Source organism: Hypanus sabinus, chromosome 1 (assembly GCF_030144855.1).
Source record: "Hypanus sabinus isolate sHypSab1 chromosome 1, sHypSab1.hap1, whole genome shotgun sequence".
Taxonomy (NCBI): domain Eukaryota; kingdom Metazoa; phylum Chordata; class Chondrichthyes; order Myliobatiformes; family Dasyatidae; genus Hypanus; species Hypanus sabinus.
Window position 1 is genome coordinate 173,115,492 of NC_082706.1, and position 13,277 is coordinate 173,128,768.

Consider the following 13,277-nt stretch of genomic DNA (forward strand, 5'->3'; position numbering starts at 1 on the left):
TTCCTAACTAACCTTCCATGTGGAACCTTGTCAAAGGCCTTACTGAAGTCCATATAGACAACATCCACTGCTTTACCCTCGTCAACTTCCCTAGTAACCTCTTCAAAAAATTCAGTGAGATTTGTCAAACGTGACCTTCCATGTACAAATCCATTTTGACTGTTCTTAATCAGACCCTGTCTATTCAGATAATTATATATACCATCTCTAAGAATACTTTCCATTAATTTACCCAGCACTGACGTCAAACTTACAGGCCAATAATTGCTAGGTTTACTCTTAGAACCCTTTTTAAATAATGGAATCACATGAGCAATACACCAATCCTCCAGCACCATCCCCGTCCCTAATGACATTTGAAATATTTCTGTCAGAGCCCCTGCTATTTCTACACTGACTTCCCTCAAAGTCCTAGGGAATATTCTGTCAGGTCCCGGAGATTCATCCACTTTTATATTCTTTAAAAGTGCCAGTACTTCCTCTTCTTTAATCATCATAGTTTCCAAAACTACCCTACTTGTTTCCCTTATCTTACACAATTCAATATCCTTCTCCTTACTGAATACCGAAGAAAAAAAATTGTTCAAAATCTCTCCCATCTCTTTTGGTTCTGCACATGGCTGTCCACTCTGATTCTCTAAGGAACCAATTTTATCCCTCACTATCCTTTTGCTATCTTGACTAAAATATATTCATCATTTCATTTGTATACTAACAGCTTTCATTTCAAAATTTTCCAAGTGTATGTTAGTGTATTAAGTTCTTGCTCCTCAAAAGCAACGAGGAATTATACAGAAGTGAGATAAATTGGCTAGTTGAGTAGTGCTGCAACAACAACATTGCACTCAGCATCAGCAAGACCAAAGAGTTGATTGTGGACTTCAGGAAGTCAGGAGAACACACACTGGTCTTCATTGATGAGTTTATGGTGGGAAGGGTGACCAGCTATTTGAGGCTCTATCTTGGGACCAACACATTGATGCAATCATGAAGAAGACAATAGCAGTGGCTATACTTTATTAGGAGCTTGAGGAGATTTGGAATGTCACCAAAGACTCTAGCAAATTTCTACAGAAGTACTGTGGAGAGCATTCTGACTGGTTGCATCACTGTTTGATATGGAGGCTCCAAGGTACAGGATTGAAAGGTGCTGCAAGGGATTGTTAACTCAGCCAGCACCATCATGGGTACAGGCTTCCTCACTGTCAAGGATGTTTTTAAAATGCCAGGCCTCAAGAAGTTGACATTCATCATTGACACACCTTTCATTCTATCATCAGGGAGGTGTACAGGAGCCTGAAGACCCACACTCTTTATCTTAGAAACAATTTCTTCCCCTCCACCATCAAAACCCGTGAATACTACCTCGCACGTCCTATTTTGCAATTTCTATGTTTTGTAACTCCAAAACAAAAAAAAACTAACTGAAAGAAAAACATGGAAATAGGGAAACTCATGTACGTTCTTAATTTTAATTTTGGTGAGACACGCACTTACAATGTGGTGGTGTGATGACGTATGCCATTCACATATTTTTACATAACACGTAATGAAATATGTGAACAACATACTGTGTAACATATTGTACTTCTGGTCATGATGGCACAAGAGTACAATGCTCCCTCAGTCGACATGTTCTGGATAGCTCATGAAAATATCTTTTTTACTTCTCTTACATGTGTTTTTGCTTTAAACGTGTTTCTGGGACTGTTAAAGCCTGTGATTTACAGTCTGGAGATTGGTTGAATGAACCAGCACTTTGCTCTCTCTGAGAAAATTCTGGGAAGCGAGCAGGTACTTGGACGATCTCGATGTGAAGTAACTTCAAGACTGAGTATGAGCCAATGCTCGACTCCATTTTGCTGGTTAATGCATCCATTAGTCACCAATTAAAGCAACAAGACGAATACAGATAGCGAGTGCTGACTGTCTTCCTTTTGAGCTCTGCTGGAGAAGGAGTCAGTGAGCAACCTATCGCTATGTGCCTCGCTGTGGTTGGCAGGTAGGCCTCTGTGCACATGTGGTGTCCCTGTCTTTTGATGAATGTCAGTGATATCATAGGATGGTATCATGGTGCTCCATTTATGGATTGGACAGTTGTGTTTATGGACTGTGGACTTTTTCCAAACTTAGGGTTTTTATATTCTGTGTCTTTTTATTGCCTTTTCCATTTTGTTGTGCGGGGGGAGGGGTTGTCTGGAGGTCAATATTCTGTTGCGTTCCATTAGTTATTTGTGTGGGGGAGGGGTTGTTTGGGGGGTGGGGTTGATGTTCCTGTTTCATTTTGTCCAATGGGAGGGGTGTTGAGGGGGGATTGATGATAGGGATGTCATTCTTTTTTGTGCAAGGGCTGAATTTATTGTCTCTCTCTAAACGAATTTCATGTTCTTTCTTTGTTTCAGGGATATCTGTAAATGGATACATGCTTTGATAATAAATAAACCTTTGAACACAGAATGCTTTATCAAACATATTTATGAAATATTAAGTACTCAACACTCCTTCCTGCTTAGCTGTAAACTCCAACTCAATATACAGTGCATCTCAATGTGTATACACATACATACACAAATATATAAAATACAACTACTGTACACACATCCACAGCACAGTAAATTTTTAATTGTCCCATTCAGGCCTAAAGATTTAATCACTGTGGAAGATTTCTTACTCTTATGCAACAGCCTAGAATGGGAACACCAATGCCTTTGAGTGGAAAATCTTACAAAAGATAGTAGATTCAGCCAAGTACATCACGGGTTAAACCCTCCTCACCATTGAGCACATCTGCATGAAACATTGCCATAGACAAGCAGCGTCCATCATCAAAGATCTTCACCCCCCAGGCCATTCTCTTTTCTTGCTGCTGCCATCAGGTAGAAGGTACAGGTGCCTCAGGACTCTCACCACCGGGTTTAAGAACAGTTTCTACTCCTCAACCATCAGGCTCTTGAACAAAAGGAGTAACTACACTCATTATTTTTCTAGTGTTCCCACAACCAATGGTCCATTTTTAAAGACTCTTTTATTTCACACATTATTTATTGCTATTTATTTATATCTGCATTTCCACAGTTTGTTGTTCATTGATCCTGTTTGCAGTTCCTTTTCTACAGATTTGCAAGGTATGCCCACAGGAAAAAAAACATCAGGGTTTTATGTGGTGACATGTATGTAGTCTGATCATAAATTACTTTGAACTTTAATGTCTTTCCTGACAAGGGGGATCGCTTTACTTGGCAGGTGAGACTTGTGGCTGTGAAACAATCTCAGGTTCAGGGACCTCCTCCGTTCACTCTGGGACTGACCGCAGGAAGTGTTTCTGACAACCCTGGACACCTTTCTTCTCTAACAATTCACTCTGCTCTCCTCAACTCTTTGATTTGTGGTCTCTGGATGACATCAGACACAATCTCCACTGTGCAGGCATGGGGCCAGTTCTGTACTTAATCTTTCCAAGTACCTCCTACTTTTGAAGATCTCTGTACCCCATTGCCAGTGCTGCTTGTCCAGGAGTGAAACATCGAACCTCCTTGTTTGAAGAATCTTCAACTTATTTCACCTGTTTCTGAGATTGGGTTTGAGGAGATCCAAATGTGAGCACAAGGGATAACAATGCAAGGAGGACATTGGTGGGCTTCTGACTCATTGTCAGTGTAGTGTGTTCTGCTGATATTGCCCATTTCTTAGACTCCGGACAAACCTTTGCACCAAGCCATTTGTAGCAGGGTAGTACAGTGCAGATGAAATATGGCTTTTTTTGTTCATTTTCAGGAATGACTGAAACTGTTCTGCAACAAACTGTGGTCCAACGTTCTGGAACACCAATCCTTGCGCAAGGCTATGTAGTGGAGGCTACTGGGAACACTCCTGCCAACTTTGTGTCTGTGTCCACCACTACCAAGTAATTTGTGTCCATGAAATGGTCTGACAAAATCTACAAGAATCCTCTGCCAGGGCAATACAGGCCGTTCTCACGGATGGAAAGGCGCTGCTCTTGGCTTCTCTATGGACTTGTTGGCATCCTGAACAGTGCATGACAAACTGCTCAATTTGCTGAACTATCCCAAGTCACCAGACAAAACTTCAAACCACTGCTGTCATTTCGACCACAGGCACATAACCTCGCCAACATTTTAACTCTCAATCCCCAATTAAGGTAACCTCTGTCACGAGCAAGTTCATTATGGCGCTGGTAATACGAGAAAACTGGAATTTCTGCTGCACATGGAAGCCATTTTGGGTGGCCATGTAGACCTGGGACAGTGTGGGTTTTATTTTTCCCTGGTTTTCTTTCAGATCTTCACTGCCATAATGGAAACTTTTGCTTTGCATTAGGGAGAATACATCAAGAGCAGTGTCCTGTTTTGTAAATTTTTCAGGTACTTCATTTCCCATGGCAAACAGGACGATCCATCAGCATTTCCAAGAATGGTTGTCCTCTTGAAATTAATCTTGCAGTTGTGTCCTCCAAGAAACAGAGCCCATCTCTGCATTCATGCTGCTACTGTCAGTGGAACACTCTTCTGTGGATTAAAAATGGACACTAATGGTCCATTACACCTCAAACCAGACTCAAGGCCTCTCTGTCAATCTGTGCATAACTTTCTGTGTAGCATTAAGGAAAACAGATTCAAAGGCTATGGGCGGTTCATTTCCATCCCTCATAACATGTGACATGACTGCACCTATACCATAAAGTGAGGTTCACCTGCAAGCCTCACTGGACGATGTGGTTCATAATGTGTGAGTACAGTGTCTGAGGTCACCATTTCCTTTACTTTTCCAAAAGCCACCACACAGTGTGTCGTTCATGGCCATTTCTTCCTAATTGGTAATAATGAGTTCAAGGAGTGTCAGGTTCAGCAGGAACTTGTTTAGTAATTGACAAATCCTAAAAAGGACCACAACTGTGACATGTCCTTTGTCCTCGGGGCATCCACTACAGCTTGAATTTTCTCGGCACATTTGTGTAATTCTTCTGTGTCAATGCTGCGACCCCAGTAAGTGGAGCTTGTTGCATTCTGCTCTGAGCCCATAGTATTTTAACACTGTTTTGAGGTTTTGGAGATGTTCCTTGTCTTCCTTACTGGTAACAATGATGTCATCCAGGCAACACTGAGTACCTGGGCAGCCTTACAGCACCTGGTCCATAGTTTTCTGCTGGAGTGCCGGGGCAAATGCTTTTCCAAATATAAGCCCCTTGTGAGTGTTTATGGTGAGAAACACTTTGGACTCTTCTTCCATCTCCATCTGTCCATAAGCCACAGCTAAGTCCACTTTGCTGAAGTGTTTTCCTCCAGAAAGCTTTGCAAAGATATCCTCTATCCTGAGCTAAGGGTATTCATCAAATTTCAGTACTGAGTTGGTGGTGACCACAAAGTCACCACCGATCCTGACAGACCTGTTCTTCTTGGCTACTCAGACCTCCAGCATTGCACATAGGCTCCACTCAACTTTGGAAAAAATTATTTCAGCTTCCATGCGATCTCACTCACTGGCTACTTAGTTACAGATGGTATATGAAACTGGACAGACTTTGCGAAAGTTGTGTGTGTGGCATTTTCATTTAACATGATTTTACCCTTGATATGTTCAGGTTTTCCAATGCCATCCTTGAACACTGTTGTGGCATCATTCAGTACCTTACTTAATTTGCTTTCAGTTGACTCTACTGCAGAGGATGTTGTGGTATGCAAACTGTGCATTGATCTCCAATCAAGTTGTAGCTGTCTTAGCCACTCACAGTCCCTTAATGCTGGCCCTCCAGTTTTTAACACATAAAAGCTCATTGTGACTTGTTCCTTATTGGATTTCACTGGTACGAACACCATTCCCGCAGGAGTTATCTTTTCTCCAATCTAAGTTCTTAGTTGGATATCTGCAGGCTTCAGTTCAGTATCTTTGAAATGCCATTCAAACTTATTTTGGGGAATGACTGATACAGCCAAGCCAGTGTCTAATTCCATCTTAATTATCGTTCACTTCTGGTGCTTGCGTCTGGTTAGTTTTCACATTGTAAATCTTGAGGCTACCAGTTCGGTACCATCTCATCATTATCAGATCTTTCATCAACAGCATGCAGATTAGAGCTTCTTTTGAAACTGCAGCTTGACTTTTTATCTTTTTCTCTTTCCTGTGAAGTCCATTTATTTTTGTCTGGCTTACATGCTCTTTGTATGTGTCCTACTTTGTTACATTGACTGCAAGTTTTGCCTTTAAACCTGCATTGGTCGGGTGAATGTGAACCCCTGCCACAAAGGTAAGACAATTTATTCAGGCAGGCAGGTTTCTGTTTAGACATTTGGATTTTGTTCACACTCACTTTCATTCACATTGTGTCTCTGTCTCCAGATTCCATGGTTACAGCAATTTCAACTGCTCTTTTAAAAGTAAGTTGTGCTTTCTTGTGTGATTCCACAAACTAAATGATCTCTCAGTGCATCACTAAGCCCATTATTGAACTGACAATCTCGTCAATTCAGTCACATACACTGAAGTGGACTCCGCTTCCTTTAGATTCTGTTTATGAAAGCTGAAATGTTCTGCAATCAACAATGGTTTAGGTTCTAAATGTTCCTCCATTACCTTCATGATATCAGCAAAGCTCATTTCAGTTAGTTTGGTTGGTGCAGTTAAATCTCTAAGCAAACTGTATGCCTTTAAGTCCAAAGCACATGCTTCTCATTGGCTATTCCATTTGCTTAAAATTACTGCTCAATTCACTCAGTAAACAATATCCAGTTAGTAATTAAAAACATCTATCTTTCCGATGTAGCTAGCCATTTCTGCTTTTTTAAAATTTATGATTATTATCACCAGGTACTCACTGCTTACGAACACGTGAATTTGTATATTTTCTGCCTTTTTAAAAAAATTTGAACTTTTCTGTCCCTTCTCGAAGAAGCACGCAGTGTGTTTTTTTAAAAAGCTCTTTCATCTCACTATGTTTTTTCTAATCCAAAGATTTCACTGCACTTCAACAGGTAGGTAGTCATCATGGGTTTGTTTAAAATTGCCTCATCACCACTGTTATGTTTTAACTCCAAAAGCATAAAACTAATGGAAAGGAAAACACCGACCTGGGATAACTTGTGTGTGTTCATAGTTTTAATTGTAATGTGATGACATGGTGGCATGATGATGTATGCCATTCACATACTTTTATGTTTAACCCTTAATGATTTATGTAAGAAACATATTTATGCTTAATCAAACTATGTATTTACAGTATTTTTCAATTATTACTGAAATATTATATACTCAATAGCACTGTTTATTTTTTGTAACTTATGGTAATTTTTATATCTTGTGCTGTACTGCTGCCACAAAACATCAAATTTTATGTCATATAAGATGCAGATTCCTGGGATAGACAGAGAAAAAGAATCCAGGATGCACTCAGACTCCATGAAAAAGTATAACATCCTGACCAATTCACATGAACACGCAAAATGGAAGCACAGCACTTTGGATGACATTTGAGAAATATGTGCTTGTGTTTAGGGAGCACCCAGAATCCCAGCATAGACGGTGGAAATAGTGCTCAACCTCTCAGACATCTACCAACCCACTTTGTCAGCCACCTCCTGCCTCATTTGCAACAGTCTGTGGTCCCTGTATTGGCCTCATTATCCCACATCTGAACCCACAGAACTGGAGTGGAAACAAATCATTCATGACCATAAAGGACTGTTCAAAAACAGTGCTGGTGAGCTCTGTGCCAGGTTTTGGTTTGTACAGTATTACTTAAAATGACTTTTAATGAAACTCCAGAACAAAGAAATGAAATTACACTCTATTGTGTATGAATGAACTTGTATCATCTGATTTCTCCAAAGTTAAAACAATTGTTATGTTTTCTATGACAACACAGATGGCTCAAATCAACCTACAAAGACATGTTATTTCGCCCCTTTGGCTACTACCTAATTGAGTAGATAGGATAAACTGTGAATTTATGCACAGGCAGTAAGACAATTGCTGAGCATGTTTGAGTATGGGCTGCTGCAGCTGAGCAAACACTGGACCTTGTTAGAGTTCAATTCAGCATTATATATTAGATATTTTCATATCATTGTATCGTGAATTATACATGGAGTTAAGCATTCTTCATATAATCTCATTTAATTTGGAGATGCCAAGGGTTTAAATCGTATTGTTTTGACTTCCAGGAAAATTTCAGTTTAAAACTCATCTGCTTGGTTGTTGAAGGATGAATCCCTGGTCCTGCAAGGACAATTTTATACCTCAAAAAGGTGCAGTTGGAAATTTAGAGAAATTATATTAGGACAGTGGCAAAGTCTGGCAATCCCATTTTGCATTATTTTTCAAATCAAAAGAACTTAAAAGAGTACCTGACTCTTGACCGTGGAGTGCCAACCCTATGTGGCCATTGCTACATTTGGATTTAATTTGATTTTATGCATGCCTACAATGACATACAATGGTGATTCTTTCTTTTATTATGTGCTGTTAAGGACACGGATATTAAAAGATACATACATTTAATGCAATTTGATTAATTCTTACTTTCATCACAAATTTCCTTTTCAAAAATTAAATTCATAACATTGACAGCAAAGTCAAAGTCAAAGTGGAAGCACTTTTTAACCATGGGAGGCTGCAGATTCCAGTCTTGGGAAGATTTTATTCCCAGTCCTGTAACTTGAAATGTTTTATCGTAACACAATGATCTGGAGTAAGATTCACACTAGATTAAATAGGCTAGTTTTGGTTTGGAGACTTTCATCATGATATTGTAAATTGACTTTGAAACAAAAAACATAATTTCATTCATGACCACTTTGAATATACTTCAGGTTAGTCTTTCATTTAAACAGTGAAATGTATCTTCTGCAATATTGCTTTATGAGGTACCTAATATATTGTTCACATTCCTCCAAACCAAACATAAACAAGCTCCTTAAACTGCATAATTTGAGTGATTTATATTTTTAAAACAAGAATAATTTCAATAATGGTGTAGGCATGAGATCACCTTATTCAAGTCAGCTGGTACTTCCTTTATTCATTGAAATGGTATAAGTAACTACATTTTTCAGGCACAAATCTGAAAATAGCAGAATTTTATGCAACATAACACATATGATAAAAAATGGTGCAAATTTTCAAAACAGAAACAGCTGGCAGTAAACAAGTCATAAACTGAATGATATGCAATGATCTCTCCCAAAACAGAATTTGCATAGTTTACAGAAAGTAATATCACAGCTAGCATCATTAATCCATTATAGGCAAATACATGCTGCAGCAAATACAACAGTTCTGTGCGAGCAGTCAGCCATGCAAAATAGCAACTTATGTTTTTTTCATACAGGAAGAAACAATAATGAATTTTAATTTAAACAAGGTACGAATGACATCTTATGTTTCTGCATTTGTTTACAATTAAGGACAAATTTGTTGTAGAATTTCACCATTGCTTTACAGCTGGTTTTGAAATTTATTTTTACTTACTGAGTGTAACGTTTGTATATTTAAATGCCAATGTTTTATCGATGGTTTTCTATTTTTCTCAATTACACAAAGTTTAAAGAAACAACCGTTAACAAAATTATGTTAGTCACCTTCATTAAAAATTGTAGTCTCCTGCCTGAGATGTAAAACAAACTAAGTGTCTGGAAACTACTAAAAAAACTACTAAAAACTATTAACTTGGGTTCCGAGTATAAGCAATGGACATATTTTAGATGTGTTAAAATATATGGTTTAAGTAAATCTGGAATTCTATATGAACGCATGGTTATAAACAGAAAGAGTATTTTTTAAAATGTAAATGTGTCAGCACTTCACAATTGCAAATGAATCTGCACATTCACAGAGTGAGTAATGAATGACATTAACCTGCCTACTTGCATTTTTCTGACATGACAGTGCCGTTGTGGACGAAGCTTAGTTTCTGCTGCTTCAATAAAAGACCGTCCAGTTGTTCTGAAATAAGCTTCAGTGAGTTTGAATACATGAATAGTAATTCTTTTTATATGCAATCCCAAAGTGTTGGTGTCTTTTATTATGCTAAGATCTAAGTACTCACATAGGGTGGAAAAAACATTTCTTTACAAAGAACAAGCATAAGTTGAAAGTCAGGCTGCACTTATACTGCTGCTTTGGAATAGAAATTTCCAGCTGCATAATAACCTGAAAGTGGCAGGCTAGACTGGGTGTCCGATATTGATCCGATTAAAACTAAAACTAAACTGATAAACCTGTTAGAAAGGAATCTTACTTTGATTTAGGTTTTTACAGTTCACATTGTAACTTCAGCTCCGCGTAAAACTACATTTTAAACAGAGAGTCATAAAGTGTGGTAACAGACCTCCATCCAGCTCTCATGTCTGCACCATTAAGTAATCATCTCAATCAATTCCATCTTTCCTCTTGTGCTTCCACCAAATTTCCTTCCTCATCCCCTTTAATTCTATCATTCACGCCTCCATAACTTACAGCAGCTATACAACCACCAACCAGCAGGAGAGCAAAAAATCACATGGTTGCAGAGAGAACATGAAAACTCCACAAATAACCACCCAAGATTAGGATCAATTTGAACTCTGAGCTGTCAAGCAGCAGCAATAATCCCTAAGTATGGCCTATAGTAGACGAGTAGTCCAGCTAGGCATTTAACAGAATGATTCTAATATTATTATGAATCTAACATTGAAGACGTGCTGCCCAAGGATTGAAGCTCCTTTGTAAGTGACCTAACTATGACCTGGAGGATGTGAAGCTCAAAGCATAACACTACACCGATTGCAATACAAAATGCCACAACATCACTGCACTCCTCCACAACTTCTACTTTGAAATTTGTTTCAGAATACTAGAAGTGAGATCTGGGCTTCCTCAGCAAAAGTTTCATTTAAAAAAAACATAGATTTTGAGGCAGCTCTGAGTAATTACTAAGAATGCTTAATGAAGGAACATTTCAATGATCAGTTGCAATAACAAGTTTTTTTTTCATTCTGGAAAGGCCAACATAATCAACTGGTTAGGCACATAGACAATGTGCAATTGAACTGTTGATGTAGATAGCAGTTGCATTAACCCTAGAAGGCAATCTTGCTAGAATCTAAACAAATATTGTGCTGTAACATTGACTCATGCCTAAAAGGCAATAAAGCCAGCTTTTGAAAGTGAGAAAACCTCAATTTGATCCTGTTAATAGTAAGAAAAATCCACTTTTTAATATTCTACAGTTTCAAGACATAAAGATTAATTATGACACTTTAATGACTTTGACTGTCATTGTCTGATTTGCGTACAATACTACAAAGATTTAAGTAATTTTTTTAAATGTTCAGTCATTAGTACAATTACATGCCAATTGATTGGTTTTCCAGTACTCATATCTATAAATTACTGTGCACAAATTTAAGATATAAATTGCAGTGAAATTAAAATACAATAGTTTTATTTCATTGGTAAAGCTACTCTGAAACATCTCTTTGAATCACTGCCTATAATGCTAGTGTTTTTTCAGATACTGATGGATTTATGTACTCCCAAATTTTCTACTTATATTGCTTTTTATGGTTTCTTCTTTAAATCAGCATACTGATAGAAAAGTAGGGAACAAGAAGATGGCTTGAACATTTAATCTAAAAATGACATATAGAGATTCCATTTCCAATTAAAAACAAATACATTCACAAACAGTTTTAAAATGTAAGATTATGTGCCATAAAAACTATGAAATAAAGATCTACAATTAATGGTTCACAATTCTTCTGAACAGGAGTTTACAGAGATTATTTCTAATATTAGAAAGAGTTGGAAGCCAAAGAGTGGAAAAGGATAGCTTATCCTTCATGCACCAACAGATCAATATCTCTCAATTTAAATGGTAAGCACAGAAAGATGCGGTCTAACAGCTAATAATTAGTTCCTTGTTCATCAACATTAATCGCTGGCTATTTAGCATAATAGAATGCAAACAAAAAGGACAGCTCTAACAATACCTATTTTGCAAACGGACTTCTGATATCCAAACACAAACTATTTTCTTCTCATAAGTACGTAAAGAAATAAATATTCCAGGAGAAGCTCAGAAATTGACCAGGATATTAACAGAGAGATATGTAGTAGGAAAGGGTAATGTTTGGGGGTTGGGGGAGGGTGGCGGTGGTCAATCACCAAACCCATAAATCTGGGCTTTAATATCACAACAGGTGTCCTTTGTCCCAAACAGCTTTCCTGCCTGTTTGTCAGCCTGAATGGTGAGTTGGTTTCCACATGTGCAGGGAACAGGCCAGAAGATCAAGTTCAAGAGAGGGAGCAGATGGGCTGCTCACCAAGCTTGTGGTTTGATGTAGGGTAAGGTGCAAGGCAACTATTTTCTCTGCAAAGCTTTCCTCACCTGTGCTTAGACCTGAAGCAAAACCTGCACAGAAATCATAAGAGTTTAAAGCCGCATTCACATTTAAAATACGAGACTCCATGGTGGAAATGGGCTGGCTGTCTGCCACTTCACCCATATTAATACTTCCACCAGTGTCTTCAGCAGAAAATTTGACTTATGCATTAGGTTTGACACAATATACTCAATGCTAGCTTGGAAGTCAGTTATCACCAATGGCATTGTTCAAGATTTTCTAACTAGAAGCAATAATATTTTCAAATGAAAGCTATGGGATATAGCAATTTAAAATTAACCAACACTTTCAATTTCTCTTTGGTTATGTGAACATGCACATAAGAGTTTTTTTACTACCTCAGAGGGCAGGCACAGCAGCTGCTGTCGTAACACGATTTAACCTGCTGAAACTCGTACATGCAGTACTGTGCAAAAGTCTTAGGCACATACACATAGCTAGGGTGCCTAAAACCCTTGCACAGTAGTATTAATCGTATGTATTGCACTATACTGCTGCAAAAAAAGCAAATTTCATGACATATGTGAGTGATCCTGATATGGGTCTCCACTGTGGACTGAGAGTGGGAAGGGGGCAGGCAGAGAGGAATCATGGATGAGAAAAGGGAAGGGAGAGGGGTGGGAGCGGGAAGCAGCTGAAAGACATTCTGTGATGATCAATAACCAATTGTTTGGAATCCAATGAGCTTGCCTGGTGTCCCAGGGCTGGGTATGGCTGCACCCGAACAACCTCCCAGCCCCTGGCTCTCCTCCTCTGCCACCTGTCCCACACCCCTCCAGCAGCACTGCGCCCTCACTATTCCCAACATCTTTTGCCTCCGCCAGACTGACAACCTCAGTCTCTGCTCAATGTTAACCGATACAGTACTGTGATTATCATCTA

General features: G+C 38.6%; 1 protein-coding gene and 1 long non-coding RNA gene across 8 annotated transcripts in view; one reads left to right on the top strand and one right to left on the bottom strand.

Annotated features, from left to right (window-relative positions):
* tox (thymocyte selection-associated high mobility group box) overlaps nt 1–13,277 on the bottom strand; it is a 247,890-nt gene that overhangs the window by 181,232 nt on the left and 53,381 nt on the right. The gene's annotated exons all lie outside the window — the stretch shown is intronic.
* Nucleotides 1,949–9,934, top strand: LOC132382032 (uncharacterized). The gene is made up of 3 exons (XR_009508190.1): nt 1,949–2,002; nt 6,355–6,392; nt 7,357–9,934. It is a non-coding gene; the product is annotated as an uncharacterized LOC132382032 (long non-coding RNA).